This window comes from Ranitomeya imitator, chromosome 6 (genome assembly GCF_032444005.1).
Source record: "Ranitomeya imitator isolate aRanImi1 chromosome 6, aRanImi1.pri, whole genome shotgun sequence".
NCBI classification, from domain to species: domain Eukaryota; kingdom Metazoa; phylum Chordata; class Amphibia; order Anura; family Dendrobatidae; genus Ranitomeya; species Ranitomeya imitator.
In genome coordinates this window covers 185,529,479-185,556,727 of record NC_091287.1, presented here as the reverse complement: position 1 = coordinate 185,556,727, position 27,249 = coordinate 185,529,479, and positions in this window count along the sequence as shown.

Here is a 27,249-nt window from a genome sequence, read left to right as displayed (position 1 = left end):
TACCCAATTTGTAGGCCTAATGCAGTGTAGTTTCCAACAACTACTAAACGAGAGCATTAAGATCGAAGCAATGTGGACGAAACCAGGGGAACACCTTGGAGTGTAACACACCATCTCTCTACACCCCATACCCAATTTGTAGGCCTAATGCAGTGTAGTTTCCAACAACTACTAAACGAGAGCATTAAGATTGAAGCAATGGAGAGGAAACCTGGGGAACACCTTGGAGTGTAACGCACCGTCTCTCTACACCCCATACCCAATTTGTAGGCCTAATGCAGTGTAGTTTGCAACAACTACTAAACGAGAGCATTAAGATTGAAGCAATGGAGAGGAAACCTGGGGAACACCTTGGAGTGGAACACACCGTCTCTCTACACCCCATACCCAATTTGTAGGCCTAATGCAGTGTAGTTTCCAACAACTACTAAACGAGAGCATTAAGATTGAAGCAATGGAGAGGAAACCTGGGGAACACCTTGGAGTTGAACACACCGTCTCTACACCCCATACCAAATGTGTAGGCCTAATGCAGTGTAGTTTCCAACAACTACTAAACAAGAGCATTAAGATTGAAGCAATGGAGAGGAAACCTGGGGAACACCTTGGAGTTGAACACACCGTCTCTACACCCCATACCCAATTTGTAGGCCTTATGCAGTGTAGTTTTCACCAACTACTAAACGAGAGTAGGAAGATCGAAGCAATGTGGACGAAACCTGGGGCACACCTTGTGGCGGCAGACACCGTTAGTAGGCCCTACCAAAGTTGTAGCCCCAATGCAGTTTTAAAATTCCTAGAGGCTGAAAACAAGACTATTGACGCTCTGCTTTTTTCAAAGGAACACAGCTGAATTGAGTGGCGCAGACAGACACAGGTAGTAGGCCTTAAACCAAAAATTTGGCTCACTGCAGCTTAAAAAAGGTTACAGGGGTACACAGGCAGCATTGCTCTGGGCAGTGGAGGACAATTTCAATAGTGGACCGCAGACAGACTTTGTACGCCTACTATTAAAAAAAGGATGCTCTATGCAATAAAAAATAGGTTCCAGGGGTACACGGGCAGCAGTGGTCTGGTCAGTGTAGGAGTAGTAGAAAGAACGGGCCGCAGACAGGCTTCGAAGGCCTAACATAAAAAAATATTGGACTGTAGGCACTTTAACATTGGTTCCAGGGGTACACGGGCAGCAGTAGACTGGTCAGTGTAGTAGTAGTAGAAAGAACGGGCCACAGACAGGCTTCGAAGGCCTAACATAAAAAAATATTGGGCTGTAGGCACTTTTAAATAGGTTCCAGGGGTACACAGGCAGCAGTAGACTGGTCAGTGTAGTAGTAGTAGAAAGAACGGGCCGCAGACAGGCTTCGAAGGCCTAACATAATAAAATTGGGCTGGCTGTAGGCAATTTAAAATTAGTTCCAGGGGTACACGGGCAGCAGTAGACAGGTCAGTGGAGGCCTAGTGGAAGGAGGGACCGCAGACAGGCTTCGAAGGCCAAACATAATAAAATGGGCTGGCTGTAGGCAATTTATGATTGGTTCCAGGGGTACACGGGCAGCAGTGGTCTGGTCAGTGGAGGCCTAGTGGAAGGAGGGACCGCAGACAGGCTTCGAAGGCTTAACATAATAAAATTGGACAGGCTGTAGGCACTTTATAATTGGTTCCAGGGGTACACGGGCAGCAGTAGACAGGTCAGTGGAGGCCTAGTGGAAGGAGGGACCGCAGACAGGCTTCGAAGGCCTAACATAATAAAATGGGCTGGCTGTAGGCAATTTATGATTGGTTCCAGGGGTACACGGGCAGCAGTGGTCTGGTCAGTGGAGGTCTAGTGGAAGGAGGGACCGCAGACAGGCTTCGAAGCCCTAACATAATAAAATGGGCTGGCTGTAGGCAATTTATGATTGGTTCCAGGGGTACACGGGCAGCAGTGGTCTGGTCAGTGGAGGCCTAGTTGAAGGAGAGACCGCAGACAGGCTTCGAAGCCCTAACATAATAAAATGGGCTGGCTGTAGGCAATTTGTGATTGGTTCCAGGGGTACACGGGCAGCAGTGGTCTGGTCAGTGGAGGCCTAGTGGAAGGAGGGACCGCAGACAGGCTTCGAAGCCCTAACATAATAAAATGGGCTGGCTGTAGGCAATTTATGATTGGTTCCAGGGGTACACGGGCAGCAGTGGTCTGGTCAGTGGAGGCCTAGTGGAAGGAGGGACCGCAGACAGGCTTCGAAGGCCTAACATAATAAAATGGGCTGGCTGTAGGCAATTTAAAATTGGTTCCAGGGGTACACGGGCAGCAGTGGTCTGGTCAGTGGAGGCCTAGTTGAAGGAGAGACCGCAGACAGGCTTCGAAGCCCTAACATAATAAAATGGGCTGGCTGTAGGCAATTTATGATTGGTTCCAGGGGTACACGGGCAGCAGTGGTCTGGTCAGTGGAGGCCTAGTGGAAGGAGGGACCGCAGACAGGCTTCGAAGCCCTAACATAATAAAATGGGCTGGCTGTAGGCAATTTATGATTGGTTCCAGGGGTACACGGGCAGCAGTGGTCTGGTCAGTGGAGGCCTAGTGGAAGGAGGGACCGCAGACAGGCTTCGAAGGCCTAACATAATAAAATGGGCTGGCTGTAGGCAATTTAAAATTGGTTCCAGGGGTACACAGGCAGCAGTGGTCTGGTCAGTGGAGGCCTAGTGGATGGAGGGACCGCAGACAGGCTTCGAAGGCCTAACATAATAAAATTGGACAGGCTGTAGGCACTTTATGATTGGTTCCAGGGGTACCCGGGCAGCAGTAGACAGGTCAGTGGAGGCCTAGTGGAAGGAGGGACCGCAAACAGGCTTCGAAGGCCTAACATAATAAAATGGGCTGGCTGTAGACAATTTAAAATTGGTTCCAGGGGTACACGGGCAGCAGTGGTCAGGTCAGTGGAGGCCTAGTGGAAGGAGGGACCGCAGACAGGCTTCGAAGGCCTAACATAATAAAATTGGACAGGCTGTAGGCACTTTATAATTGGTTCCAGGGGTACACGGGCAGCAGTAGACAGGTCAGTGTAGTAGTAGTTGAAAGAACTGGCCGCAGACAGGCTTCGAAGGCCTAACATAATAAAATGGGCTGGCTGTAGGCAATTTATGATTGGTTCCAGGGGTACACGGGCAGCAGTGGTCTGGTCAGTGGAGGCCTAGTGGAAGGAGGGACCGCAGACAGGCTTCGAAGCCCTAACATAATAAAATGGGCTGGCTGTAGGCAATTTATGATTGGTTCCAGGGGTACACGGGCAGCAGTGGTCTGGTCAGTGGAGGCCTAGTTGAAGGAGAGACCGCAGACAGGCTTCGAAGCCCTAACATAATAAAATGGGCTGGCTGTAGGCAATTTGTGATTGGTTCCAGGGGTACACGGGCAGCAGTGGTCTGGTCAGTGGAGGCCTAGTGGAAGGAGGGACCGCAGACAGGCTTCGAAGCCCTAACATAATAAAATGGGCTGGCTGTAGGCAATTTATGATTGGTTCCAGGGGTACACGGGCAGCAGTGGTCTGGTCAGTGGAGGCCTAGTGGAAGGAGGGACCGCAGACAGGCTTCGAAGGCCTAACATAATAAAATGGGCTGGCTGTAGGCAATTTAAAATTGGTTCCAGGGGTACACGGGCAGCAGTGGTCTGGTCAGTGGAGGCCTAGTTGAAGGAGAGACCGCAGACAGGCTTCGAAGCCCTAACATAATAAAATGGGCTGGCTGTAGGCAATTTATGATTGGTTCCAGGGGTACACGGGCAGCAGTGGTCTGGTCAGTGGAGGCCTAGTGGAAGGAGGGACCGCAGACAGGCTTCGAAGCCCTAACATAATAAAATGGGCTGGCTGTAGGCAATTTATGATTGGTTCCAGGGGTACACGGGCAGCAGTGGTCTGGTCAGTGGAGGCCTAGTGGAAGGAGGGACCGCAGACAGGCTTCGAAGGCCTAACATAATAAAATGGGCTGGCTGTAGGCAATTTAAAATTGGTTCCAGGGGTACACAGGCAGCAGTGGTCTGGTCAGTGGAGGCCTAGTGGATGGAGGGACCGCAGACAGGCTTCGAAGGCCTAACATAATAAAATTGGACAGGCTGTAGGCACTTTATGATTGGTTCCAGGGGTACCCGGGCAGCAGTAGACAGGTCAGTGGAGGCCTAGTGGAAGGAGGGACCGCAAACAGGCTTCGAAGGCCTAACATAATAAAATGGGCTGGCTGTAGGCAATTTAAAATTGGTTCCAGGGGTACACGGGCAGCAGTGGTCTGGTCAGTGGAGGCCTAGTGGAAGGAGGGACCGCAGACAGGCTTCGAAGGCCTAACATAATAAAATTGGACAGGCTGTAGGCACTTTATAATTGGTTCCAGGGGTACACGGGCAGCAGTAGACAGGTCAGTGTAGTAGTAGTTGAAAGAACTGGCCGCAGACAGGCTTCGAAGGCCTAACATAATAAAATGGGCTGGCTGTAGGCAATTTAAAATTGGTTCCAGGGGTACACGGGCAGCAGTGGTCTGGTCAGTGGAGGCCTAGTTGAAGGAGAGACCGCAGACAGGCTTCGAAGCCCTAACATAATAAAATGGGCTGGCTGTAGGCAATTTATGATTGGTTCCAGGGGTACACGGGCAGCAGTGGTCTGGTCAGTGGAGGCCTAGTGGAAGGAGGGACCGCAGACAGGCTTCGAAGCCCTAACATAATAAAATGGGCTGGCTGTAGGCAATTTATGATTGGTTCCAGGGGTACACGGGCAGCAGTGGTCTGGTCAGTGGAGGCCTAGTGGAAGGAGGGACCGCAGACAGGCTTCGAAGGCCTAACATAATAAAATGGGCTGGCTGTAGGCAATTTAAAATTGGTTCCAAGGGTACACAGGCAGCAGTGGTCTGGTCAGTGGAGGCCTAGTGGATGGAGGGACCGCAGACAGGCTTCGAAGGCCTAACATAATAAAATTGGACAGGCTGTAGGCACTTTATGATTGGTTCCAGGGGTACCCGGGCAGCAGTAGACAGGTCAGTGGAGGCCTAGTGGAAGGAGGGACCGCAAACAGGCTTCGAAGGCCTAACATAATAAAATGGGCTGGCTGTAGACAATTTAAAATTGGTTCCAGGGGTACACGGGCAGCAGTGGTCAGGTCAGTGGAGGCCTAGTGGAAGGAGGGACCGCAGACAGGCTTCGAAGTTCTAACATAATAAAATTGGACAGGCTGTAGGCACTTTATAATTGGTTCCAGGGGTACACGGGCAGCAGTAGACAGGTCAGTGTAGTAGTAGTTGAAAGAACTGGCCGCAGACAGGCTTCGAAGGCCTAACATAATAAAATGGGCTGGCTGTAGGCAATTTATGATTGGTTCCAGGGGTACACGGGCAGCAGTGGTCTGGTCAGTGGAGGCCTAGTGGAAGGAGGGACCGCAGACAGGCTTCAAAGCCCTAACATAATAAAATGGGCTGGCTGTAGGCAATTTATGATTGGTTCCAGGGGTACACGGGCAGCAGTGGTCTGGTCAGTGGAGGCCTAGTGGAAGGAGGGACCGCAGACAGGCTTCGAAGGCCTAACATAATAAAATGGGCTGGCTGTAGGCAATTTAAAATTGGTTCCAGGGGTACACGGGCAGCAGTGGTCTGGTCAGTGGAGGCCTAGTGGAAGGAGGGACCGCAGACAGGCTTCGAAGGCCTAACATAATAAAATTGGACAGGCTGTAGGCACTTTTATGATTGGCTCCAGGGGTACACGGGCAGCAGTAGACAGGTCAGTGGAGGCCTAGTGGAAGGAGGGACCGCAGACAGGCTTCGAAGGCCTAACATAATAAAATGGGCTGGCTGTAGGCAATTTAAAATTGGTTCCAGAGGTACACGGGCAGCAGTGGTCTGGTCAGTGGAGGCCTAGTGGAAGGAGGGACCGCAGACAGGCTTCGAAGGCCTAACAATAAAATTGGACAGGCTGTAGGCACTTTATAATTGGTTTCAGGGGTACACGAGCAGCAGTAGACAGGTCAATGTAGTAGTAGTTGAAAGAACTGGCCGCAGACAGGCTTCGAAGGCCTAACATAATAAAATGGGCTGGCTGTAGGCAATTTATGATTGGTTCCAGGGGTACACGGGCAGCAGTGGTCTGGTCAGTGGAGGCCTAGTGGAAGGAGGGACCGCAGACAGGCTTCGAAGCCCTAACATAATAAAATGTGCTGGCTGTAGGCAATTTATGATTGGTTCCAGGGGTACACGGGCAGCAGTGGTCTGGTCAGTGGAGGCCTAGTGGAAGGAGGGACCACAGACAGGCTTCGAAGGCCTAACATAATAAAATGGGCTGGCTGTAGGCAATTTAAAATTGGTTCCAGGGGTACATGGGCAGCAGTGGTCTGGTCAGTGGAGGCCTAGTGGAAGGAGGGACCGCAGACAGGCTTCGAAGGCCTAACATAATAAAATTGGACAGGCTGTAGGCACTTTATGATTGGTTCCAGGGGTACACGGGCAGCAGTAGACAGGTCAGTGGAGGCCTAGTGGAAGGAGGGACCGCAGACAGGCTTCAAAGGCCTAGCATAATAAAATGGGCTGGCTGTAGGCAATTTAAAATTGGTTCTAGGGGTACACGGGCAGCAGTAGTCTGGTCAGTGGAGGCCTAGTGGAAGGAGGGACCGCAGACAGGCTTCGAAGGCCTAACATAATAAAATTGGACAGGCTGTAGGCACTTTATGATTGGTTCCAGGGGTACACGGGCAGCAGTAGACAGGTCAGTGGAAGCCTAGTGAAAGGAGGGACCGCAGACAGGCTTCGAAGGCCTAACATAATAAAATTGGACAGGCTGTAGGCACTTTATAATTGGTTCCAGGGGTACACAGGCAGCAGTAGACAGGTCAGTGCAGTAGTAGTTGAAAGAACGGGCCGCAGACAGGCTTCGAAGGCCTAACATAATTAAATTGGGCTGGCTGTAGGCAATTTAAAATTGGTTCCAGGGGTACACGGGCAGCAGTGGTCTGGTCAGCGGAGGACAATTGTAATGAGTGTCTGCCAGTTAGTAGTCCAAAACAATAAATAAATGTGAATGTCTCGCATTAAAACAAAACGAAAACACTAAAGGGTGCAATTATTAGGTACAGGGGTGGGATCCTCTGCGTAGTTTCAGACCTACTAATTTAGCGCAAAGTATTGACTGTGGTAAATAGAGGACACTGCCCCTGACTATGTTAAGTACCATCATACATGTCAACACAATGGTATTGTCAGTGGCAGGAATGGAAGGATGTCAGCGCATAGACTAAACATTGGTGGAAGTGTGAGAGATAACTGTGGCAGTGGTAGAGCAATGTTTGACCTGGGGGTGGGTGAACTCTCTTGTGGCCGGCGGTACAGGCCCAGGGCCCCTCATGTTACAACAGTGTGTCTGTCGTTGGGTGCGCACCACCACCGCCAGAGAAACTTTATTGTACTATGAGGGACCCAGTGGCAGTGCCGTCGACCAAAAGCGGGCACACCCACCTCTTCAGACAAACAGCACTCTCACGGGTGCTTGCGCCAAGTCGCGATACCACGGCCCCGTGTGGGGAGTTTGGCCATTTAGGGAGGTGTAAACATGTCGTCTGCTGGACAATCAGCTGCAGCAAATTAGACATTAGAAAAGTAATTCACAGTAGTCCACAGGCAAGAGCTTTTCATAGGAAAGCTAGGTGTCGGCCGGGCAAGGTGGGGCAAAAGAATTCAAAATCCAGTTGTGGTTCATTTTAATGAATGTTAGATCATCAACATTTTGGGTAGCCAGACGAGTCCTTTTTTCGGTTAATATTGAACCTGCAGCACTGAATACTCTTTCTGACACTAGCTGCCGGGCAATCAAGCTCCTGCAATGCATATTCTGCCAATTCTGGCCAGGTGTCTAATTTTGATGCCCAGTAATCAAATGGGAATGACGGTTGAGGGAGAACATCGATAAGGGATGAAAAATAGTTTGTAACCATACTGGACAAATGTTGTCTCCTGTCACTTTCAATTGATGCAGCAGTACCTGTCCTGTCTGCGGTCATAGCAAAATCACTCCACAACCTGGTCAGAAAACCCCTCTGTCCAACGCCACTTCTGATGTGTGCACCCCTAACACTCCTGGTCTGCTGCCCCCTGGAGCTCGTGTGAGAACGATCACGTGCGCTGTGTGCTGGGAATGCCTGAAGCAAACGGTCAACAAGAGTTGATTGTTTGGTTGCTAATATTAGTTCCAAGTTCTCATGTGGCATAATATTTTGCAATTTGCCTTTATAGCGTGGATCAAGGAGGCAGGCCAACCAGTAATCGTCATCGTTCATCATTTTAGTAATGCGTGTGTCCCTTTTGAGGATACGTAAGGCATAATCCGCCATGTGGGCCAAAGTTCCAGTTGTCAAATCTGCGGTTGTGATTGGTTGAGGGGCAGTTTCAGGCAAATCTACGTCACTTGTGTCCCTCAAAAAACCAGAACCCGGCCTTGCCACGCAACCAATTTCCAGTGCCCCCGGGAAAGCTTCCTCATTAAAAATATACTCATCCCCATCATCCTCCTCGTCCTCCACCTCCTCTTCCCCCGCTACCTCGTCCTGTACACTGCCCTGACCAGACAATGGCTGACTGTCATCAAGGCTTTCCTCTTCCTCTGGTGCAGACGCCTGATCCTTTATGTGCGTCAAACTTTGCATCAGCAGACACATTAGGGGGATGCTCATGCTTATTATGGCGTTGTCTGCATTAACCAGCCGTGTGCATTCCTCAAAACACTGAAGGACTTGACACATGTCTTGTATCTTCGACCACTGCACACCTGACAACTCCATGTCTGCCATCCTACTGCCTGCCCGTGTATGTGTATCCTCCCACAAAAACATAACAGCCCGCCTCTGTTGGCACAGTCTCTGAAGCATGTGCTGTGTTGACTTCCACCTTGTTGCAATGTCTATGATTAGGCGATGCTGGGGAAGGTTCAAAGACCGCTGATAGGTCTGCATACGGCTGGAGTGTACAGGCGAACGTCGGATATGTGAGCAAAGTCCACGCACTTTGAGGAGCAGGTCGGAGAACCCCGGATAAGTTTTCAATATGCACTGCACCACCAGGTTTAAGGTGTGAGCCAGGCAAGGAATGTGTTTCAGTTGGGAAAGGGAGATGGCAGCCATGAAATTCCTTCCGTTATCACTCACTACCTTGCCTGCCTCAAGATCTACTGTGCCCAGCCACGACTGCGTTTCTTGCTGCAAGAACTCGGACAGAACTTCCGCGGTGTGTCTGTTGTCGCCCAAACACTTCATAGCCAATACAGCCTGCTGACGCTTGCCAGTAGCTGGCCCATAATGGGACAACTGGTGTGCAACAGTGTCAGCTGCCGATGGAGTGTTTGGCCGACTGCGGTCTGTGGAAGAGCTGTCGCTTCTGCAGGAGGACGAGGAGGAGGAGGAGGGGGTGCGAACGCCAACAGCCAACTGTTTCCTAGACCGTGGGTTAGGCACAACTGTCCCAAAATTGATGTCCCCTGTGGACCCTGCATCCTCCACATTCACCCAGTGTGCCGTGATGGACACGTAACGTCCCTGGCCATGCCTACTGGTCCATGCATCTGTAGTCAGGTGCACCTTTGTACTCACAGATTGCCTGAGTGCATGGACGATGCGCTGTTTAACATGCTGGTGCAGGGCTGGGATGGCCTTTCTGGAAAAAAAGTGTCGACTGGGTAGCTCGTAGCGTGGTTCAGCGTACTCCATCAGGGCTTTGAAAGCTTCGCTTTCAACTAACCGGTAGGGCATCATCTCTAACGAGATTAGTCTAGCTATGTGGGCGTTAAAACCCTGTGTACGCGGATGCGAGGATAAGTACTTCCTTTTTCTAACCAGAGTCTCATGTAGGGTGAGCTGGACTGGAGAGCTGGAGATCGTGGAACTAGCGGGTGTGCCGGTGGACATGGCAGACTGAGAGACGGTTGGAGACGGTATTGTTTCCGCCGGTGCCCTAGGTGCAATATTTCCTCCTACAAAACTGGTGATTCCCTGACCCTGACTGCTTTTGGCTGGCAAAGAAACCTGCACAGATACTGCCGGTGGTGCGGAAAATGGTGGCCTTACATTGACAGAAGGGATGTTGCGTTGCTGACTAGCTTCATTGGCCGTGGGTGCTACAACCTTAAGGGACGTTTGGTAGTTAGTCCAGGCTTGAAAATGCATGGTGGTTAAATGTCTATGCATGCAACTTGTATTGAGACTTTTCAGATTCTGACCTCTGCTTAAGCTAGTTGAACATTTTTGACAGATGACTTTGCGCTGATCAATTGGATGTTGTTTAAAAAAATGCCAGACTGCACTCTTCCTAGCATCGGATCCCTTTTCAGGGATTGCAGACTGAGCTTTAACCGGATGGCCACGCTGTCCTCCAACAGGTTTTGGCTTTGCCACGCGTTTTGGGCCAGATACGGGCCCGGCAGATGTAACCTGTTGCGATGTTGATGCCTGCTGCGGCCCCTCCTCCACCTCCGCTTCTGAACTACTGCCGCCTGCACCCTGTTCCCCCAATGCCTGCCAATCGGGGTCAACAACTGGGTCATCTATTATCTCCTCTTCTAGCTCGTGTGCAACTTCGTCTGTGTCACCGTGTCGGTCGGTGGTATAGCGTTCGTGACGGGGCAACATAGTCTCATCAGGGTCTGATTGTGGATCAGTACCCTGAGAGGGCAATGTTGTGGTCTGAGTCAAAGGACCAGCATAGTAGTCTGGCTGTGGCTGTGCATCAGTGCACTCCATGTCAGAATCTACTTGTAATGGGCATGGCCTGTTAAGTGTTTCACTTTCTAAGCCAGGGACGGTATGTGTAAAGAGCTCCATGGAGTAACCCGTTGTGTCGCCTGCTGCATCCTTCTCTCTTGTTGTTTTTGCTGAAGAGGACAAGGAAGCGACTTGTCCCTGACCGTGAACATCCACAAGGGATGCGCTGCTTTTACATTTACCAGTTTCAGAAGAGGAGGCAAAAGAGCTGGAGGCTGAGTCTGCAAGGTAAGCCAAAACTTGCTGTTGCTGCTCTGGCTTTAAAAGTGGTTTTCCTACTCCCAGAAAAGAGAGCGTTCGAGGCCTTGTGTAGCCAGACGACGAACCTGGCTCCACAGCTCCAGACTTAGGTGGAATATTTTTTTTCCCACGACCACCTGATGCTCCACTACCACTACCATCATTACCAGCTGACAATGAACGCCCACGGCCACGACCTCTTGCACCAGACTTCCTCATTGTTTTTAAAACTTAACCAAAGTAACTTTATTTGTTGCTGTCAAACAACTTACACGGTGAGCTATAACTTCAGTATGATTTCAATATCCCTTTACAGGTTGGTGAGACCACAAGGAAAATCAGGCACAATTTTACACACTCTGTTTTCTGTGGCACCAAATCAAAGAGATGCCACACATGCGGGACTGTCACTCAAGCATAAATATCTATATTAATCTCCCACTGATTTTTTTTTTTTCTTTTTTTTCATGGAGACTTTAGAAACAAAATAATATAAAATGATTTTTTCAGGAAGAATTTAGAAACCAAATAAAATAAAATGATTTTTTCAGGGAGAACTTAGAAACCAAAAAAAAAAAAAAATAGGCTTTCTATGGCCCACTGAGTGAGAGATGGCACACACAGGAGTCAGGAGTGGCACACAAGCCCAGAGGCCAATATTTATCTCCCATTGATTGATTTATTGATTTTTTTCATGTAGAATTTAGAACCCAAATCAAGCAAAAAAATAAATAGGCTTTCTATGGCCCACAATTTGAGAGAGATAGAGAGAGATGGCACACCCAGGAGTCAAGACTGGCACACAAGCAGAAAGGGCAATATTAATCTCCCACTGTTTTTTTTTTTTTTTTTCAGGGAGACTTTAGAAACAAAATAAAATGAAATGATTTTTTCAGGAAGAATTTAGAAACCAAATAAAATAAAATGATTTTTTCAGGGACAATTTAGAAACCAAATAAAAAAAAAAAAGGCTTTCTATGGCCCACTGAGTGAGAGATGGCACACACAGGAGTCAGGCGTGGCACACAAGCCCAGAGGCCAATATTTATCTCCCACTGAATGATTTATTGATTTTTTCAGGTAGAATTTAGAACCCAAATCAAGCAAAAAAATAAATAGGCTTTCTATGGCCCACAATTTGAGAGAGAGAGAGATGGCACACCCAGGAGTCAAGACTGTCACTCAAGCACAAATGTCAATATTAATCTCCCACTGATTTTTTTTTTTTTTTTCAGGGAGACTTTAGAAACAAAATAAAATAAAATGATTTTTTCAGGAAGAATTTAGAAACCAAATAAAATAAAATGATTTTTTCAGGGACAATTTAGAAACCAAATAAAAAAAAAAGGTTTTCTATGGCCCACTGAGTGAGAGATGGCACACACAGGAGTCAGGAGTGGCACACAAGCCCAGAGGCCAATATTCATCTCCCACTGATTGATTTATTGATTTTTTCAGGTAGAATTTAGAACCCAAATCAAGCAAAAAAATAAATAGGCTTTCTATGGCCCACAATTTGAGAGAGAGAGAGAGATGGCACACCCAGGAGTCAAGACTGGCACACAAGCAGAAAGGGCAATATTAATCTCCCACTGTTTTTTTTTTTTTTTTCAGGGAGACTTTAGAAACAAAATAAAATGAAATGATTTTTTCAGGAAGAATTTAGAAACCAAATAAAATAAAATGATTTTTTCAGGGAGAATTTAGAAACCAAATAAAAAAAAAAAATAGGCTTTGTATGGCCCACTGAGTGAGAGATGGCACACACAGGAGTCAGGAGTGGCACACAAGCCAGAGGCCAATATTTTTCTCCCACTGATTGATTTATTGATTTCTTCAGGTAGGATTTAGTACCCAAATCAAGCAAAAAAATAAATAGGCTTTCTATGGCCCACAATTTGAGAGAGAGAGAGAGAGAGATGGCACACCCAGGAGTCAAGACTGGCACACAAGCAGAAAGGGCAATATTAATCTCCCACTGTTTTTTTTTTTTTTTTTTCAGGGAGACTTTAGAAACAAAATAAAATAAAATGATTTTTTCAGGAAGAATTTAGAAACCAAATAAAATAAAATGATTTTTTCAGGGAGAATTTAGAAACCAAATAAAAATAAATAAATAGGCTTTCTATGGCCCACTGAGTGAGAGATGGCACACACAGGAGTCAGGAGTGGCACACAAGCCCAGAGGCCAATATTTTTCTCCCACTGATTGATGTAGTGATTTTTTCAGGTAGATTTTAGAACCCAAATCAAGCAAAAAAATAAATAGGCTTTCTATGGCCCACTGAGTGAGAGATGGCACACACAGGAGTCAGGAGTGGCACACAAGCCCAGAGGCCAATATTTTTCTCCCACTGATTGATGTACTGATTTTTTCAGGTAGATTTTAGAACCCAAATCAAGCAAAAAAATAAATAGGCTTTCTATGGCCCACTGAGAGAGAGAGATGGCACACACAGGAGTCAGGAGTGGCACACAAGCCCAGAGGCCAATATTTTTCTCCCACTGATTGATGTAGTGATTTTTTCAGGTAGATTTTAGAACCCAAATCAAGCAAAAAAATAAATAGGCTTTCTAGGGCCCACTGAGTGAGAGATGGCACACACAGGAGTCAGGAGTGGCACACAAGCCCAGAGGCCAATATTTTTCTCCCACTGATTGATGTAGTGATTTTTTCAGGTAGATTTTAGAACCCAAATCAAGCAAAAAAATAAATAGGCTTTCTATGGCCCACTGAGTGAGAGATGGCACACACAGGAGTCAGGAGTGGCACACAAGCCCAGAGGCCAATATTTTTCTCCCACTGATTGATGTAGTGATTTTTTCAGGTAGATTTTAGAACCCAAATCAAGCAAAAAAATAAATAGGCTTTCTATGGCCCACTGAGTGAGAGATGGCACACACAGGAGTCAGGAGTGGCACACAAGCCCAGAGGCCAATATTTTTCTCCCACTGATTGATGTAGTGATTTTTTCAGGTAGATTTTAGAACCCAAATCAAGCAAAAAAATAAATAGGCTTTCTATGGCCCACTGAGTGAGAGATGGCACACACAGGGATGGCACTCTAGCAGAAATGCCAATCTTAATCTCCCACAAAAAAAAAAAAAAACAGGGACTGTCCTACAATTACTATCTCCCTGCAGTAATCTCAGCCAGGTATGGCAGGCAGCAATAAGAAGTGGACTGATGCACAAATTAAATAAAAAGTGTGGACAAACAAAAAAGATAGCTGTGCAGAAAGGAAGGAACAAGAGGATTTGTGCTTTGAAAAAAGCAGTTGGTTTGCACAGCGGCGTACACACAGCAATGCAGCTATCAGGGAGCCTTCTAGGGCAGCCCAATGAGCTACAGCGCTGAGAAAAAAAAATGTAGCTTCCACTGTCCCTGCACACTGAAGGTGGTGTTGTTCAGTGGAAATCGCTACAGCACAAGCGGTTTGGTGGTTAATGGACCCTGCCTAACGCTATCCCTGCTTCTGACGAAGCGGCAGCAACCTCTCCCTAAGCTCAGATCAGCAGCAGTAAGATGGCGGTGGGCGGGAACGCCCCTTTATAGCCCCTGTGACGCCGCAGACAGCAAGCCAATCACTGCAATGCCCTTCTCTAAGATGGTGGGGACCAGGACCTATGTCAGCACGCTGCCCACACTCTGCGTTCACCTTCATTGGCTGAGAAATGGCGCTTTTCGCGTCATTGAAACGCGACTTTGGCGCGAAAGTCGCGTACCGCATGGCCGGCCCCGCACAGGGGTCGGATCGGGTTTCATGAAACCCGACTTTGCCAAAAGTCGGGGACTTTTGAAAATGAACGACCCGTTTCGCTCAACCCTACCTCCGTACCGTTAGTCGGTGCGGAGGGTCTTTTTGCCCCTCTGCGTGGTTGTTTGTAGGTTTTTGTGCTGACCGCAAAGCTGTCTTTCCTATCCTCGGTCTATTCAGTAAGTCGGGCCTCACTTTGCTAAAATCTATTTCATCTCTGTGTTTGTATTTTCATCTTACTCACGGTCATTATGTGTGGGGGGCTGCCTTTTCCTTTGGGAAATTTCTCTGAGGCAAGGTAGGCTTATTTTTCTATCTTCAGGGCTAGCTAGTTTCTCAGGCTGTGCCCGAGGCGCCTAGGTTTTTGTTAGGAACACTCCACGGCTACCTCTAGTGTGGTTTGATAGGATTAGGGATTGCGGTCAGCAGAGTTTCCACGTCTCAGAGCTCGTCCTATGTTAGTAACTATCAGGTCACTTTGTGTGCTCTTAACCACTAGGTCCATTGTGGTTCTGAATCACCTGTTCATAACCGTACTGGAGGCCCAATGTACTAATGCTTCTCAATAGAGGGAAAAGAGAAGTTCTGAGACCATTTTTTTTTCTCTGTACTGTGTTTTGTCTTTCTTTTCCCCTAGACATTTGGGTGGTTCAGGACACAGGTGTAGTGATGGACATTAAAGGTCTGTCTTCTTGTATGGATCATCTCACTGCAAGAGTACAAAATATTCAAGACATTGTGGTCCAGAATTCTATGTTAGAACCAAGAAATCCTATTCCTGATTTGTTTTCTGGAGATAGAGCTAAGTTTCTGAGTTTTAAGAATAATTGTAAACTGTTTCTGGCTTTGAAACCCCGCTCCTCTGGTGACCCAGTTCAACAAGTTAAGATCATTATTTCTTTATTACGTGGCGACCCTCAAGACTGGGCATTTTCCCTTGCGCCAGGATATCCTGCATTATGTAATATTCATGCGTTTTTTTCTGGCGCTCGGATTGCTGTATGATGAACCTAATTCAGTGGATCAGGCAGAGAAAAATTTGCTGGCTCTGTGTCAGGGTCAGGATGAGGTAGAGATATATTGTCAGAAGTTTAGGAAGTGGTCTGTGCTCACTCAATGGAATGAATGTGCGCTGGCAGCAATTTTCAGAAAAGGTCTCTCTGAAGCCCTTAAGGATGTCATGGTGGGATTTCATATGCCTGCTGGTCTGAATGAGTCTATGTCTTTGGCCATTCAGATCGGTCGACGCTTGCGTGAGCGTAAAACTGTGCACCATTTGGCGGTATTATCTGAGCATGGACCTGAGCCTATGCAGTGCGATAGGACTTTGACAAGAGCTGAACGGCAAGAACACAGACGTCAGAATGGGCTGTGTTTTTACTGTGGTGATTCCACTCATGCTCTCTCCGATTGTCCTAAGCGCACTAAGCGGTTCGCTAGGTCTGCCACCATTGGTACGGTACAGTCGAAATTTCTTTTGTCCGTTACTTTGATCTGCTCTTTGTCATCCTATTCTATCATGGCATTTGTGGATTCAGCTCTGCCCTGAATTTGATGGACTTGGAGTATGCTAGGCGCTGTGGGTTTTTCTTGGAGCCCTTGCAGTATCCTATTCCATTGAGAGGAATTGATGCTACGCCTTTGGCCAAGAATAAGCCTCAGTACTGGACCCAGCTGACCATGTGCATGGCTCCTGCGCATCAGGAGGATATTCGCTTTCTGGTGTTGCATAATCTGCATGATGTGGTCGTGTTGGGGTTGCCATGGCTACAAGTCCATAACCCAGTATTGGATTGGAAATCAATGTCTGTGTCCAGCTGGGGTTGCCAGGGGGTACATGGTGATGTTCCATTTCTGTCTATTTCATCATCCACCCCTTCTGAAGTCCCAGAGTTCTTGTCGGATTACCGGGATGTATTTGATGAGCCCAAGTCCAGTGCCCTACCTCCGCATAGGGATTGTGATTATGCTATCGATTTGATTCCTGGTAGTAAGTTTCCTAAAGGTCGACTGTTTAATTTGTCTGTGCCTGAGCACGCCGCTATGCGGAGTTACGTAAAGGAATCCTTGGAGAAGGGTCATATTCGCCCGTCGTCGTCGCCATTGGGAGCAGGGTTCTTTTTTGTGGCCAAGAAGGATGGTTCGCTGAGACCTTGTATTGATTACCGCCTTCTAAATAAAATCACAGTCAAATTTCAGTACCCCTTGCCGCTGCTGTCTGATTTGTTTGCTCGGATTAAGGGGGCTAGTTGGTTCACCAAGATAGATCTTCGTGGTGGGTATAATCTTGTGTGCATTAAACAGGGCGATGAGTGGAAAACAGCATTTAATACGCCCGAGGGCCATTTTGAGTACCTGGTTATGCCATTCGGGCTTTCTAATGCTCCATCAGTGTTTCAGTCCTTTATGCATGACATCTTCCGAGAGTACCTGGATAAATTCCTGATTGTATACTTGGATGATATTTTGGTCTTCTCGGATGATTGGGAGTCTCACGTGAAGCAGGTCAGAATGGTGTTCCAGGTCCTGCGTGCGAATTCTTTGTTTGTGAAGGGGTCAAAGTGTCTCTTTGGTGTTCAGAAGGTTTCATTTTTGGGTTTCATTTTTTCCCCTTCTACTATCGAGATGGACCCTGTTAAAGTTCAGGCCATTTATGATTGGACTCAGCCGACGTCTCTGAAGAGTCTGCAAAAGTTCCTGGGCTTTGCTAATTTTTATCGTCGCTTCATCAATAATTTTTCTAGTATTGCTAAACCGTTGACTGATTTAACCAAGAAGGGTGCTGATGTGGTCAATTGGTCTTCTGCTGCTGTGGAAGCTTTTCAAGAGTTGAAGCGTCGTTTTTCTTCTGCCCCTGTGTTGTGCCAACCAGATGTTTCGCTCCCGTTTCAGGTCGAGGTTGATGCTTCTGAGATTGGAGCAGGGGCTGTTTTGTCGCAAAGAAGTTCTGATGGCTCGGTGATGAAACCATGCGCCTTCTTTTCCAGGAAGTTTTCGCCTGCTGAGCGTAATTATGATGTTGGCAATCGAGAGTTGCTGGCCATGAAGTGGGCATTCGAGGAGTGGCGTCATTGGCTTGAAGGAGCTAAGCATCGCGTGGTGGTCTTGACTGATCACAAGAACTTGACTTATCTCGAGTCTGCCAAACGGTTGAATCCTAGACAGGCTCGTTGGTCGCTGTTTTTCTCCCGTTTTGACTTTGTGGTTTCGTACCTTCCGGGCTCTAAAAATGTGAAGGGGGATGCCCTGTCTAGGAGTTTTGTGCCCGACTCTCCGGGTTTGTCTGAGCCGGCGGGTATTCTCAAAGAAGGGGTAATTTTGTCTGCCATCTCCCCTGATTTGCGGCGGGTGCTGCAAAAATTTCAGGCTAATAGACCTGACCGTTGCCCAGCGGAGAAACTGTTTGTCCCAGATAAATGGGCGAGTAGAGATATCTCTGAGGTTCATTGTTCGGTGTTGGCTGGTCATCCTGGAATCTTTGGTACCAGAGATTTGGTGGCTAGATCCTTTTGGTGGCCGTCTCTGTCGCGGGATGTGCGTTCGTTTGTGCAGTCCTGTGGGATTTGTGCTCGGGCTAAGCCCTGCTGTTCTAGTGCCAGTGGGTTGCTTTTGCCCTTGCCAGTCCCGAAGAGGCCCTGGACACGTATCTCTATGGATTTTATTTCGGATCTCCCTGTCTCTCAAAAAATGTCGGTCATTTGGGTTGTTTGTGATCGCTTCTCTAAGATAGTCCATTTGGTACCCATGTCTAAATTGCCTTCCTCCTCTGATTTGGTGCCATTGTTCTTCCAGCATGTGGTTCGTTTACATGGCATTCCGGAGAACATCGTTTCTGACAGAGGTTCCCAGTTTGTTTCGAGGTTTTGGCGAGCCTTTTGTGCTAGGATGGGCATTGATTTGTCTTTTTCCTCGGCTTTCCATCCTCAGACAAATGGCCAGACTGAACGAACCAATCAGACCTTGGAGACATATCTGAGATGTTTTGTTTCTGCCGATCAGGATGATTGGGTGTCCTTTTTGCCTTTTGCTGAGTTCGCCCTTAATAATCGGGCCAGCTCGGCTACTTTGGTTTCGCCGTTTTTCTGCAATTCTGGGTTCCATCCTCGTTTCTCTTCAGGGCAGGTTGAGTCTTCTGACTGTCCTGGTGTGGATACTGTGGTGGATAGGTTGCAGCAGATTTGGACTCATGTGGTGGACATTTTGACATTGTCTCAGGAGAAGGCTCAGCGTTTCGCTAACCGCAGGCGCTGTGTGGGTCCCCGACTTCGTGTTGGGGATTTGGTTTGGTTGTCATCTCGTTATATTCCTATGAAAGTTTCCTCTCCTAAGTTTAAGCCTCGTTTCATTGGTCCGTATAGGATTTCTGAGGTTCTTAATCCTGTGTCTTTTAGTTTGACCCTTCCAGCTTCTTTTTCCATCCATAAGGTATTCCATAGGTCATTGTTGCGGAGATACGTGGCACCTGTGGTTCCATCCGTTGATCCTCCTGCCCCGGTTTTGGTTGAGGGGAAGTTGGAGTATATAGTGGAGAAGATTTTGGATTCTCGTATTTCGAGACGGAAACTCCAGTACCTGGTTAAGTGGAAGGGTTATGGTCAGGAAGATAATTCCTGGGTCTTTGCCTCTGATGTTCATGCTGCCGATCTGGTTCGTGCCTTTCATTTGGCTCATCCTGGTCAGCCTGGGGGCTCTGGTGAGGGTTCGGTGACCCCTCCTCAAGGGGGGGGGTACTGTTGTGAATTCTGTGGTCAAGCTCCCTCCTGTGGTCATGAGTGGTACTTCGGCTGGTTCTGTCTATGAGCTTCCTCTGGTGGATGTGAGTGGGGCTGCGGCCTCTGAGTTTCCTTCCTCAGGTGACGAGGTTAAGTCGTTAGGTGCTGATCTATTTAACTCCACCTAGTTCTTTGTTCCTGGCCTCCAGTCAATGTTCCAGTGTTGGTCTAGCTCTCTCCTGGATCGTTCTTGTGGCCTGTCTGCCCTGCATAAGCTAAGTTTTGCTTGTGTTACTTTTGTTTGCTATATTTTCTGTCCAGCTTGCTATATTGGTTTTTCTTGCTTGCTGGAAGCTCTGAGACGCAGAGGGAGCACCTCCGTACCGTTAGTCGGTGCGGAGGGTCTTTTTGCCCCTCTGCGTGGTTGTTTGTAGGTTTTTATGCTGACCGCAAAGCTGTCTTTCCTATCCTCGGTCTATTCAGTAAGTCGGGCCTCACTTTGCTAAAATCTATTTCATCTCTGTGTTTGTATTTTCATCTTACTCACGGTCATTATTATTATTATTTATTTATATAGCACCATTGATTCCATGGTGCTGTACATGAGAAGGGGTTACATACAAGTTACAAATATCACATACAGTAAACAAACTAACAATGACGGACTGATACAGAGGGGCGAGGACCCTGCCCTTGCGGGCTTACATTCTACAGGATTATGGGGAAGGAGACAGTAGGTTGAGGGTTGCAGGAGCTCCGGTGTTGGTGAGGCAGTAGCTCCGGTGTTGGTGAGGCGGTAGCTCCGGTGTTGGTGAGGCGGTAGCCTTATGTGTGGGGGGCTACCTTTTCCTTTGGGAAATTTCTCTGAGGCAAGGTAGGCTTATTTTTCTATCTTCAGGGCTAGCTAGTTTCTCAGGCTGTGCTTGAGGCGCCTGGGTTTTTGTTAGGAGCGCTCCACATCTGCCTCTAGTGTGGTTTGATAGGATTAGGGATTGCGGTCAGCAGAGTTTCCACGTCTCAGAGCTCGTCCTATGTTAGTAACTATCAGGTCACTTTGTGTGCTCTTAACCACTAGGTCCATTGTGGTTCTGAATCACCTGTTCATAACAGGCAACGCGTGGAGAGGGGCGTCTCTAGGGTCCCGGAAGAGCTCCGAGCCTTCCCATCAAACGGGTGGCATCCTAGCCATAACATACCTGGGGGACGTTAGAAACTAGTAACATCTGGAACCAAAGAACGAGAGAGCGAGCTGTAGAGAACGAATAAACGAGAACAGCAGTTGTGAGGACTATTCCGAATGCTCAGCAGGGTAGGACTACAACACACAGGCGCTTTTGGTAGGCAACGATTTCCATCTGCGAGGGAAACTCTGGATGTGCCCATCGGACCGGCCGGTCTCAGAGAGCCCTGTTGAACGTACTCTGGATTCAGGATCCTGAAGCCTTCAGTAAAGAGGTAAAGAGACTGCAACCTTGTGTCCTCGTTATTGACTGCACCTTACATCATCGCCATCCACCTTACTGGGAAGCCCTGGGGACATACTTCACCTGTGGGAAGGTATACCATCCAGCTGCCATTCCATCACCCCAGTGGATCCCACAGCAGCGTCGGTCACCCTGACCGAACACCACAGGTGGCGTCACGAACCCTTGACAGACTGTACAAATCCCTTTACTGGATGCCCCCGTGACAGCCTCAGAACCGAACCAGAGAGGCCCGGTACTGAGAACTCGTGGCCCTGTGTCTGGGGGCGCTCCATTTACATCTATTCTGCATCAGATGAAGAATACTGCAGACACCGCAATACTGTGTACAGTCAATAGCATTAATCCATTGATCAGCCACAACCAAATATTAAAAAAACAATTATCAAATACCAAATTAGGGCACCTCTTGCGTCTGTAAGATTAATATGAATAGGTAGCGATAATCTGCCATAGATTGTATAATGTAAAGTATGATTTTATAAGTATTTTGGGTGAGATTTATCAAAACTAGGGTTGAGCGACCTTGACCTTTTTAGAGTCGAGCCGTGTTTCGCGAAACCCGACTATCTTAGAAGTCGAGTCGAGTGGAATCGGCCGATTATCGCGAAAAGTCGGTTATCGACCGAAACACGAAACCCAATGCAAGTCAATGGGGGAGCATAGTCGGCAGTGAGTGGAGGCCAGGAAAACACCTACACTGCCCATTTTAATGGCAAAAACATCCATTCTTGTTACAGAAGCTTGTCAATCGTAATTTACCTTATAATAATTGGAAGGCATTTGAAATTGGGGGTCATTTGGCTAAAGTTGTGGGGGGTAGGGCTGGTTCAAGTAATTAGTGGGCCCAGGAAATCTGGACCACGTCACGGCAGTTGAGCAGGGAGAGGTAAGTATTTCAACTTTGCAAGTACTGTGATCCTGAACAAGCAGGGGGGGCCCACTCGTTGGCATTGGCACTGGCACAGGGCCCCTCAAAGTACAGCGGTGTGTTTGCACGGCGGGGGCGCCTCCCACCGGCAGCAACACTTTTGCGTACTGTGAGAGGCCCTGTGCCAGTGACGTCGCCAACTAGTATTCCTCCCCCCACCTGATGAAGGAACCTGCACTTTCATCTGCACCTTCCTCTTTGTCCCCGTGTAAGGTGGTATGGTATGCGGGAAAAGGAACCTGACTTTCAGCAGGGTCACAATCTTGTTGTGTAGCGTGCACGGGGAATGTTGCGTTATGGGTCAATGTACCAGCAGACTCATCTATCACTGGCTGCGCAATGGGCAGGATGAGGAGGAAACACAGATGTAGGCCCAAAGAATAAAGTTGGCTAAATGCAGTTCAAAATTGGTAACACAGGACTAACCAGGGGGCATTGCAGTGGAGGACAACTGGAATGAGAGGCTGACACAGAGAGTAGGCCCAAATCAGTAAGTAGTCGAAATGCAGTTCAAAATTGGCAACCGTAGTAAACAGGCGGCACAGCTTTGTTCAGTGGAGGAGAACAGCAAGGAGTGGCAGACACCGATAGTAGGCCCCAACCCAACTAGTAGGCCAAATGCAGTCTAACATTAACAACTACTTAACGAGAGCCTGAAAATGGAATTTCAGGACAGGAAACCAGGAGAACAGCAAGGAGCGGCAGACACTGTTAGTAGGCCCCAAACCAACTAGTACGCCAAATGCAGTTGTTCCATTTAACCACTATGTAACAAGAGCCTGAAGATAGAAGCTCAGGAAAGGCAACCTGGAGAACACCTTGGAGTGGAAGACACCGTCTCCACACCCCATACCCAATTTGTAGGCCTAATGCAGTGTAGTTTCCAACAACTACTAAACGAGAGCATTAAGATTGAAGCAATGGAGAGGAAACCTGGGGAACACCTTGGAGTGGAACACACCGTCTCTACACCCCATACCCAATTTGTAGGCCTAATGCAGTGTAGTTTCCAACAACTACTAAACGAGAGCATTAAGATTGAAGCAATGAAGAGGAAACCTGGGGAACACCTTGGAGTTGAACACACCGTCTCTCTACACCCCATACCCAATTTGTAGGCCTAATGCAGTGTAGTTTCCAACAACTACTAAACGAGAGCATTAAGATTGAAGCAATGGAGAGGAAACCTGGGGAACACCTTGGAGTGGAACACACCGTCTCTACACCCCATACCAAATTTGTAGGCCTTATGCAGTGTAGTTTCCAACAACTACTAAACGAGAGCATTAAGATTGAAGCAATGGAGAGGAAACCTGGGGAACACCTTGGAGTGGAACACACCGTCTCTACACCCCATACCAAATTTGTAGGCCTAATGCAGTGTAGTTTCCAACAACTACTAAATGAGAGCATTAAGATTGAAGCAATGGAGAGGAAACCTGGGGAACACCTTGGAGTGGAACACACCGTCTCTACACCCCATACCAAATTTGTAGGCCTAATGCAGTGTAGTTTCCAACAACTACTAAACGAGAGCATTAAGATTGAAGCAATGGAGAGGAAACCTGGGGAACACCTTGGAGTGGAACACACCGTCTCTACACCCCATACTCAATTTGTAGGCCTAATGCAGTGTAGTTTCCAACAACTACTAAACGAGAGCATTAAGATTGAAGCAATGGAGAGGAAACCTGGGGAACACCTTGGAGTGGAACACACCGTCTCTCTACACCCCATACCCAATTTGTAGGCCTAATGCAGTGTAGTTTCCAACAACTACTAAACGAGAGCATTAAGATTGAAGCAATGGAGAGGAAACCTGGGGAACACCTTGGAGTGGAACACACCGTCTCTACACCCCATACCCAATTTGTAGGCCTAATGCAGTGTAGTTTCCAACAACTACTAAAGAAGAGCATTAAGATTGAAGCAATGGAGAGGAAACCTGGGGAACACCTTGGAGTGGAACACACCGTCTCTCTACACCCCATACCCAATTTGTAGGCCTAATGCAGTGTAGTTTGCAACAACTACTAAACGAGAGTAGGAAGATCGAAGCAATGTGGACGAAACCTGGGGCACACCTTAGGGCGGCAGACACCGTTAGTAGGCCCTACCAAAGTTGTAGCCCCAATGCAGTTTTAAAATTCCTAGAGGCTGAAAACAAGACTATTGACGCTCAGCTTTTTTCAAAGGAACACAGCTGTATTGAGTGGCGCAGACAGACACAGGTAGTAGGCCTTAAACCAAAAATGTGGCTCACTGCAGCTTAAAAAAGGTTACAGGGGTACACAGGCAGCATTGCTCTGGGCAGTGGAGGACAATTTCAATAGTGGACCGCAGACAGACTTTGTACGCCTACTATTAAAAAAAGGATGCTCTATGCAATTAAAAATAGGTTCCAGGGGTACACGGGCAGCAGTGGTCTGGTCAGTGGAGGAGTAATAGAAAGAATGGGCCGCAGACAGGCTTCGAAGACCTAACATAAAAAATATTGGGCTGTAGGCACTTTTAAATAGGTTCCAGGGGTACACAGGCAGCAGTGGTCTGGTCAGTGTAGTAGTAGTAGAAAGAATGGGCCGCAGACAGGCTTCGAAGGCCTAACATAAAAAAATATTGGGCTGTAGGCACTTTTAAATAGGTTCCAGGGGTACACAGGCAGCAGTGGTCTGGACAGTGTAGTAGTAGTAGAAAGAACGGGCCGCAGACAGGCTTCGAAGGCCTAACATAATAAAATTGGACAGGCTGTAGGCACTTTATAATTGGTTCCAGGGGTACACGGGCAGCAGTGGTCTGGTCAGTGGAGGCCTAGTGGAAGGAGGGACCGCAGACAGGCTTCGAAGGCCTAACATAATAAAATTGGACAGGCTGTAGGCACTTTATAATTGGTTCCAGGGGTACACGGGCAGCAGTGGTCTGGTCAGTGGAGGCCTAGTGGAAGGAGGGACCGCAGACAGGCTTCGAAGGCCTAACATAATAAAATTGGACAGGCTGTAGGCACTTTATAATTGGTTCCAGGGGTACACGGGCAGCAGTGGTCTGGTCAGTGGAGGCCTAGTGGAAGGAGGGACCGCAGACAGGCTTCGAAGGCCTAACATAATAAAATTGGGCTGGCTGTAGGCAATTTAAAATTGGTTCCAGGGGTACACGGGCAGCAGTGGTCTGGTCAGCGGAGGCCGATTGTAATGAGTGTCTGCCAGTTAGTAGTCCAAAACAATAAATAAATGTGAATGTCTCGCATTAAAACAAAACGAAAACACTAAAGGGTGCAATCATTAGGTACAGGGGTGGGATCCTCTGCGTAGTTTCAGACCTACTAATTTAGCGCAAAGTATTTACTGTGGTAAATAGAGGACACTGCCCCTGACTATGTTAAGTACCATCATACATGTCAACACAATGGTATTGTCAGTGGCAGGAATGGAAGGATGTCAGCGCATAGACTAAACATTGGTGGAAGCGTGAGAGATAACTGTGGAAGTGGTAGAGCAGTGTTTGACCTGGGGGTGGGTGAACTCTCTTGTGGCCGGCGGTACAGGCCCAGGGCCCCTCATGTTACAACAGTGTGTCTGACGTTGGGTGCGCACCACCACCGACAGAGACACTTTATTGTACTATGAGGGACCCAGTGGCAGTGCTGTCGACCAAAAGCGGGCACACCCACCTCTTCAGACAAACAGCACTCTCACGGGTGCTTGCGCCAAGTCGCGATACCACGGCCCCGTGTGGGGAGTTTGGCCATTTAGGGAGGTGTAAACATGTCGTATGCAGGACAATCAGCTGCAGCAAATTAGACATTAGAAAAGTAATTCACAGTAGTCCACAGGCAAGAGCTTTTCATAGGAAAGCTAGGTGTCGGCCGGGCAAGGTGGGGCAAAAGAATTCGAAATCCAGTTGTGATTCATTTTAATGAATGTTAGATCATCAACATTTTAGGTAGCCAGACGAGTCCTTTTTTCGGTTAATATTGAACCTGCAGCACTGAATACTCATTCTGATAGGACACTAGCTGCCGGGCAATCAAGCTCCTGCAATGCATATTCTGCCAATTCTGGCCAGGTGTCTAATTTTGATGCCCAGTAATCAAATGGGAATGACGGTTGAGGGAGAACATCGATAAGGGATGAAAAATAGTTTGTAACCATACTGGACAAATGTTGTCTCCTGTCACTTTCAATTGATGCAGCAGTACCTGTCCTGTCTGCGGTCATAGCAAAATCACTCCACAACCTGGTCAGAAAACCCCTCTGTCCAACGCCACTTCTGATGTGTGCACCCCTAACACTCCTGGTCTGCTGCCCCCTGGAGCTCGTGTGAGAACGATCACGGGCGCTGTGTGCTGGGAATGCCTGAAGCAAACGGTCAACAAGAGTTGATTGTTTGGTTGCTAATATTAGTTCCAAGTTCTCATGTGGCATAATATTTTGCAATTTGCCTTTATAGCGAGGATCAAGGAGGCAGGCCAACCAGTAATCTTCATCGTTCATCATTTTCGTAATGCGTGTGTCCCTTTTGAGGATACGTAAGGCATAATCCGCCATGTGGGCCAAAGTTCCAGTTGTCAAATCTGCGGTTGTGATTGGTTGAGGGGCAGTTTCAGGCAAATCTACGTCACTTGTGTCCCTCAAAAAACCAGAACCCGGCCTTGCCACGCAACCAATTTCCAGTGCCCCCGGGAAAGCTTCCTCATTAAAAATATACTCATCCCCATCATCCTCCTCGTCCTCCACCTCCTCTTCGCCCGCTACCTCGTCCTGTACACTGCCCTGACCAGACAATGGCTGACTGTCATCAAGGCTTTCCTCTTCCTCTGGTGCAGACGCCTGATCCTTTATGTGCGTCAAACTTTGCATCAGCAGACACATTAGGGGGATGCTCATGCTTATTATGGCGTTGTCTGCACTAACCAGCCGTGTGCATTCCTCAAAACACTGAAGGACTTGACACATGTCTTGTATCTTCGACCACTGCACACCTGACAACTCCATGTCTGCCATCCTACTGCCTGCCCGTGTATGTGTATCCTCCCACAAAAACATAACAGCCCGCCTCTGTTCGCACAGTCTCTGATGCATGTGCAGTGTTGAGTTCCACCTTGTTGCAACGTCTATGATTAGGCGATGCTGGGGAAGGTTCAAAGACCGCTGATAGGTCTGCATACGGCTGGAGTGTACAGGCGAACGGCGGATATGTGAGCAAAGTCCACGCACTTTGAGAAGCAGGTTGGAGAACCCAGGATAAGTTTTCAATGAGCACTGCACCACCAGTTTTAAGGTGTGAGCCAGGCAAGGAATGTGTTTCAGTTGGGAAAGGGAGATGGCAGCCATGAAATTCCTTCCTTTATCACTCACTACCTTGCCTGCCTCAAGATCTACTGTGCCCAGC